Below are 7,816 nucleotides of genomic sequence, written 5' to 3' on the forward strand. Positions count from 1 at the left end.
GGGCTAAGAGGTGAAGCTTGTAGTGAGATGGGGGATTTTATTCATTGCCTTTAATTTGATTTCAATTCATGAACTGAATTTGATTTTCGTTTAATTAAAGGAATACTTCCAGTTTTTAATGGTGTGTTGTGACTGAAATTACAATAGATCTGCAATGGCTTTGAGTATTTACTCCCCTTTTGATGTTTATGATGTCAGGAGGCCCTGTTGTTCACCATCGTCTCCTGGGCATGGTTGGATGATAGTACTCTTCCTAACTTTCATGTACTTTCGATTGGTTGGCAATTAGTTTAATCCCGTTATTTGCTTTGTCTCCTGGGCATGGTAGGATGATGGAATCCATTCTAATTCATATACCTTTCATCTCTTGAAAACCAGATCAAGTAAGTTCAGTTTGAATCCTTGATGCAGGCATAAGATCTCCCTGATCTCTACAAGTGGATCCTCTGAATCCCTAGTTTCCTTCCTCTGAATTTCTTAAAGTTTTAGATAATTATTCCACAATTATTTCTTAAATTCTAGTTGGTTTAGATCACATCTTAGTCTAGTTCTAGTTCTACTTGGTTTCAGATAACGTACAGGTATCAGTCCCTGTGGATTCGACCTCGGTCTTACCGAGTTTATTACTACATCACAACCCTATACTTGGGGAGTGAACAAGTTTTTGGCGCCGTTGCCGGGGACTGACGGTTACGATTCTTTGAAATTAATTAGTTTTAGAATTAGTTTGAGATTAGGATTTTATTAACTTTAGTTTTAGATTTTTATTTCTATTTGATTTTTAGAACTAACTTGTTTCCTGTTTTGTAGGATCCTGACATAAACTTCTAAATTGGTAATTCTTTCCTAAATTCTCTACTTTTTCTGTTTTTAGAATTAAGGTTTAAATCTTAGAAATTTTCTAATTCTAGTATCCTCTCATCTGTAGGAAATAGAAACTAGGTTATTTCTTAATTAACTTTCTACTTTTATTTTTAGTAACTTTCTAATCTTAGAATCTAATTTGTTTCCTAATTTATTTTTAGAATTTTTGTTTAGAAACTAACCTTCCTATTTTGTAGGCCTTTAAGATAGAAATTCCTAATTCGGTAAGCTCCTTCCCTACTTTCTATTTTTTAGTTCTCTTTTAATAATTTACTTTCTAGTTTAGATCTTCCCTAATTTACTTTAGAAAATTTCACTTTCTTTTAAGAATACCTTCTTTTAGAAATTAATTTACTGTTATTTTTCTTTTAAAGGATCATTCTTCTCTTTTTAGAATCTAACTTATTTTTGTTTTATTTTGCAGGTTTTTAACTTAGGACTCCAATTTGGTAATTTCTTTCCAACTCTCTCTTTCTTTCTAGATTTTCTTTCCCTTTCTTAGGATTAGGTTTTTAATTGAGGGCTGCGAGTGTTTTCATGCCCAAGTGGGCCCGTGACGACACTCGACGTCTTTTGACTGAAGGAGGATTGGTTGAGGGGTTGACTATCCATCGCAGACTAGACACCGATCGAAATCCCCTGAGTTAACTGAAGTTATGGCTGAAGACCAACCTCCTCTACCCCCACCCAGGGTGGAGGATACCCAAGATGAAAATGAGGTGCAACAGGCACCCCCGCCTCGTACTTTACGAGATTATCTACAACCGGCGGGAGTGAGTATGCCCTCATGCATGATTTTTCCTGAAAACACGGGACAAATGGACATCAAGCCAGGAGTTATCCAACTCCTTCCCAAATTCCATGGACTTGAATCAGAAAGTCCATATTTACATTTGAAAGAGTTCGATGAGATTATAGCTACATTATGTTTTCCTAATGTATCTGAGGATACAATTAGGCTGAAACTCTTTCCTTTTTCCTTAAAAGAGAAAGCTAAGACGTGGTTATATTCACTGCGTCCTAGATCCATTGGCACATGGAACGATATGCAGAGGGAATTCATAAAAAAATTCTTCCCACATCATAAAACGATTACCCTCAGAAAAGCGATCATGAACTTTGCCCAAAAGGAAGATGAAACATTCTTCCAATGTTGGGAAAGGTTCAAAGATTTGGTCAGTTCATGCCCACAACACGGATTTGAAATGTGGCGCATTACAAATTTTTTCTATGATGGATTGACATCTTCCATGCGCCAAATGGTTGAGACAATGTGTAATGGAGAGTTCATCAACAAAGATGTTGACGAGGTATGGGATTACCTCGATAGTCTCGCTGAAAAAACACAATCATGGGACTATTACCCAATGGCGAACACCACGTCTAGGCCGACTCAATTAAAGGAGAAAGGTGGATTATATCTCTTGAAAGAAGAGGATGATCTCAAGTGTAAAGTGACTACGCTCATAAGGAAAGTTGAGGCCATGGAAGGAAAGAAGGATAAGGTCAATGAAATTGTTTGCGGCATCTGTGATTGCAACATTCACACAACTGAAAACTGTCCTACAATACCCACCTTTCGAGGAGTGTTGAATGAACAAGCCAATGCCGTAAACAACTATCAAAGACCTTTTACTGGACCTAACTCCAACACATACAATCCTGGCTGGAAAAATCATCCAAACTTTAGTTGGAGGAATGGACAAACGGCGACTCCTCCAGGTTTCTTCAATCAAAATCCAAATCAAGTGAAACCTCAAGAGGAACCGGTTCAAAATCCCATACAAGAGCTAGCTCAGGCAATGCAGGGAATCACAGATTTTATGCAAAAGATAGATTCTCGTATGACGGTTATAGAAAAGGGGATGCTTCCTGCACAACCTCTCCCCAATCCTAAACTGCAGTATGAGAATAATGATCCCAGCTCTTCAAATCAGATGGGGCATGCTAAATCCATCACCACTCTTAGGAGTGGGAAGATCATTGATAAAACTCTTCCGGTTAGGCCCGAAAAGCCTCAAGAACCAAAAGAGGACAACAATGATGGATCCAGTGATGCCCCACAAAAAGTAGAACCGGAACTTCTAGAGAAGCCAGTTGCTCCATTCCCCCAACGGTTGGTTTCACCAAAACCTCTCTCTAACTCTCAGGATATACTAGAGGTGTTGAAACAAGTGAAAGTCAACATTCCTCTACTTGATGTCGTCAAACAGATACCTTCATATGCCAAATTCCTGAAAGACTTATGCACGAACAAAAGACGAAAAATTATTCAAAAGAAAATCTTCTTGACTGAGAAAGTGAGTGCCATCCTGAAGCAAGACGTGCCACAGAAATTCAAGGATCCCGGTAGCCCAACCATATCATGTGTAATCGGGAACCATCGAATTGATCATGCACTTCTTGACTTAGGAGCGAGCGTCAATCTGATTCCCTACTCGGTATACAAATAGTTAGGTTTGGGTGAATTAAAACCCACCCTAACCACACTACAACTTGTTGATCGCTCTGTTCGTGTACTAAGAGGGATAATTGAGGATGTGTTAGTCCAGGTCGATAGATTTTACTACCCTGTAGATTTTATCATCCTGGACACCGAACCCATCAATAACATAAGCACTCAGATTCCCGTCATTCTTGGTCGCCCATTCCTTGCCACGTCAAATGCAATTATCAATTGCAGGAATGGTATCATGACTATGTCTTTTGGAAATTTGACATTGGAGTCAAACATTTTTTTCAATAACGGCAGCAACTCAGAGGATGATGACGATTTCCACGACATTAACATGATTGACTCTTTCGTGGAAGATACGACACCTCTGACCTTATCCTCCGACCATCTAGAGACGTGCCTGGCCCACTCCCATGATTTTGATGATGACATGATTAGGGAGACGTGTGCCTTGCTTGATACTGCACCGGTACTTGAAGTTAACCGGTGGAGGCCACAATTTGAAGAATTGCCACAAACCGATGTAGTGCCTCTACCGTCTAACCTCAAGCCGCCGAAGCTTGACCTAAAACCTTTGCCCTCTGATTTGAAATATGCCTATTTAGGTCAAGATGAGACATACCCGGTGGTGATCTCTGCCCACCTGGAGAAAGAACAGGAGAGTATGCTCATATCTACTTTCATTGAGCATAAAGGAGCCCTGGGATGGACGATAGCGGACCTCAAAGGAATCGATCCCTCGATTTGTACTCACCGCATATATCTTGAGGATAATGCGAAAACCGCTCGGCAACCACAACGTAGACTAAATCCAAACATGAAGGAAGTGGTTAAAGCCGAGGTTCTTAAACTATTGGATGTGGGTATTATATACCCTATATCTGATAGTCAATGGGTGAGTCCAACTCAAGTGGTCCCTAAGAAGTCCGGAATCACCATCGTAGCCAATGCTAATAATGAACTCATGCCAACTAGAGTCACTCGGTTGGAGAATGTGCATTGACTACGGAAATTGAATACCGTCACGAGGAAAGACCAATTTCCTTTACCATTCATTGATCAGATCCTGGAAAGGTTAGCTGGTCATTCCTATTACAGTTTTCTTGACGGGTATTCGGGCTACAACCAGATAGAGATAGCCCCTGAAGACCAGGAAAAGACTACATTTACATGTCCTTACGGCACCTTTGCCTATCGAAGGATGCCATTCGGACTATGTAATGCCCCTGCCACCTTTCAGCGATGTATGCTTAGTATCTTTTCTGATATGGTGGGGCAATATCTAGAGGTCTTCATGGACGACTTCTCTGTTTACGGTCCATCTTTCAGCAAGTGCTTGGAAAGTCTTAAATGTGTGCTGAAAAGATGTGAAGAAAAGAACTTGGTACTTAATTGGGAGAAGTGCCATTTCATGGTTCAGAAGGGAATTGTCCTTGGGCATATCATCTCGTCCAAAGGAATCGAGGTAGATAAGGCAAAAATCGATCTTATCTCTAACCTACCTCCACCCAAGAACATCAGAGACGTGCGATCCTTCTTAGGACACGCAGGGTTTTACAGGCGATTCATAAAGGACTTTAGTCTTCTCTCTCGTCCTTTATGTAATCTTCTTCAAAAGGATGCTCCGTACGAGTGGACTGAGCAGTGCCAAGAAGCTTTTACCAAGCTTAAGGGCACGTTAACCACTGCACCTATCATGCAGCCACCCGACTGGAGCCTTCCTTTTGAGCTTATGTGCGACGCTTCTGATTATGCTCTTGGAGCGGTCCTAGGCCAAAGAAAAGATAAGCGGCCCTACGTCATTCATTACGCAAGTAGAACTTTAAATTCTGCCCAGGTGAACTACTCGACTACGGAAAAGGAACTCTTAGCTGTAGTGTTCGCCTTGGACAAATTTAGGTCCTACTTGATCGGATCCAAGATCATTATCTACACAGATCATGCGGCACTTAAGTATCTTCTTTCTAAGAATGATTCTAAGTCCCGTCTGATACGATGGATCCTTCTACTCCAAGAATTTGATTTAGAAATTAAAGATAAAAAGGGAGTAGAGAACGTAGTGGCCGATCACCTTTCTCGCCTTAATACCTCTGATTCCCTTGAGGCGACCCATATCAATGATATGTTCCCTGATGAACAACTGTTCAGAGTCTCCCATTCACCTTGGTTCGCTGATATTGCTAATTATCTTGCTACAGGTGCTATACCGACACAGTGGACTACGCAAGATAAGAAGAAATTCTTCACCGAGGTGCGCAACTTTTTCTGAGATGATCCTTACTTATTTAAATATTACCCAGACCAAATCCTAAGGAGATGTGTACCAGACGATGAGCATCAGAGCGTCATCTCCTTCTGTCACTCAGAGGCTTGTGGTGGTCACTTTTCTGCTAAAAAGACCACGGCCAAGATTCTGCAGTGTGGCTTTTACTGGCCCACTATGTTTAGGGACACTCATGAGTTTTGCAAAGCTTGTGAGCGTTACCAGAAATTGGGAGCATTGTCCCGTCGAAATATGATGCCTTTGAATCCCATCCTTATCATTGAAGCATTTGATTGCTGGGGCATCGATTTCATGGGACCATTCCCCCAATCATTTGGAAATCTGTATATTTTGCTCGCCATGGACTATGTCACTAAATGGGTTGAAGCGATTCCGTGTCGAACTAATGACCATCGCACGGTCATTAAATTCCTAAAAGAAAACATCCTTTCTCGATTCGGAACGCCTCGAGCCATCATTAGTGATGGGGGCTCACACTTTTGTAATAGATCATTCGAGAGCTTAATGAAGAAATACGGTATCTCTCATAAGGTGAGCACCCCATACCATCCTCAGACAAGTGGACAAGCTGAGATTTCCAATAGGGAGATCAAACACATTTTGGAGAAAACGGTTAACCCAGATCGTAAGGATTGGTCAATCCGATTGACCGATGCCTTATGGGCATACCGTACTGCCTTTAAAACCCCTATTGGAATGTCTCCCTTTAGACTTGTCTATGGGAAAGCTTGTCACCTGCCTGTGGAGCTGGAACATAAAGCGTACTGGGCGATCAAAAATCTTAATTTCAATCTGGACAACGCTGGCTCGCTACGCAAACTTCAATTGAATGAACTTGAAGAAATCCGGAATGATGCGTACGATAATTCGAGAATTTACAAGGACAAGATGAAAACATTTCATGACCAACATATTTTGCGAAAATCATTCACACCTGGTCAGAAGGTCCTTTTGTACAATTCTCGATTACATCTCTTTCCGGGTAAGCTTCGATCTCGTTGGACCGGCCCTTACATTGTTGTCATTGTTTCTCCGCATGGGGCCGTTGAGATAAGAGATCCCGACAATGGCAAGGAGTTTAAAGTCAATGGACATCGATTGAAACCATTTGTCGAGAAATTTGATTCAGAGGACATGTCCATGCCTCTGACTGATCCTGTTTACCAGGATTGATCTCCTAGTCTGATGGAGGTATAGGTAGGTTTCCTGTTTTCTTAGGAATAGGGTAGTTGCTTTATTTGTCTGGCTGAAGACGGTAAACTTAGCGCTCCTGGGAGGCAACCCAGTTCTTCATTTCATGTCGTTTATATCATTAGTTAGTCCAATGTTTGTGGGTAACATTACTGCAAACCCTCACGAGACTACAACTCGTCCACTAGGGGTAACCTAGGGGTTTAAAGGCTTGTTGCATACGCTAAATGCAATCGAGAGTACCTGCGAAAGTGGTGTAGGTAGGATTTCATTTTTGTTATTTTTATTTTACTTTTGTTGGTTTCTCTCTGGTGCTGACCCGCTCTTACGTAGATATCTTTGGAAAGCCTCTTGATTCTTTTCGTCCAGGTACTATCTTTCCATCACTCCTATTTTTCCGTTGTCTCATGTGCATTGCATGTCTATTTCTTTTTACATTGAGGACAATGTAGATCTTTGGTTGGGGGTGGGAGATTAGGTCTCCTAATCAGCGTTTTCTTGGTCTTGAGCAAAAGTTGTGAAAATTTTTAATTTTTCAGGCTTTCTGATGAAGTCGAAGTGATTTTGACAGGCCATCTAGGGCACTTAGAATTTCAAGATGCGTGATGTTGGTACTTCATGACTCTTGGATTCAGTCATCTATTAAATTTCACAGCTAAGTTTGAATTGTTAATCCATTATTAGAATTTGTAAACATTGATTGAGTCATGAATTCGTAGGACACATCTCGCTTGCATATTAAGGTTTCAGTTCGATATTAAAGGATTAACTTGGTAATCACTAAATATGAAAGGAACCAACTTGAGAAATCGAATAGATTGAGCGAACAATCTTTACCATAGGTTTGCTCCCTATAGGTGAGGATTCGATTCCCCATGAATGATATGTGAAACAGTTGGGTGTACAGTCTTTATCTTAGGTTTGCTCCCTATAGGTGAGGATCTGATCCCTCTTCTTGGCGTTACGTCTAATAAAAAAATCAAAAAATTAAAAGAATAAAAAGATAATGTGTAAGCCAAGTT

The 7,816-nt window shown here is 40.8% G+C and overlaps 1 non-coding gene across 1 annotated transcript; it reads right to left on the minus strand.

Moving 5' to 3' along the window:
- Positions 1-1,958: 1,958 nt before the first annotated feature.
- Positions 1,959-2,065, minus strand: LOC131219841 (small nucleolar RNA R71). Its single transcript, XR_009158483.1, has one exon. It is a non-coding gene; the product is annotated as a small nucleolar RNA R71 (small nucleolar RNA).
- Between the last annotated feature and the right edge of the window lie 5,751 nt (positions 2,066-7,816).

This window comes from Magnolia sinica, chromosome 11 (genome assembly GCF_029962835.1).
Source record: "Magnolia sinica isolate HGM2019 chromosome 11, MsV1, whole genome shotgun sequence".
In the NCBI taxonomy this organism is placed as follows: Eukaryota; Viridiplantae; Streptophyta; class Magnoliopsida; order Magnoliales; family Magnoliaceae; genus Magnolia; species Magnolia sinica.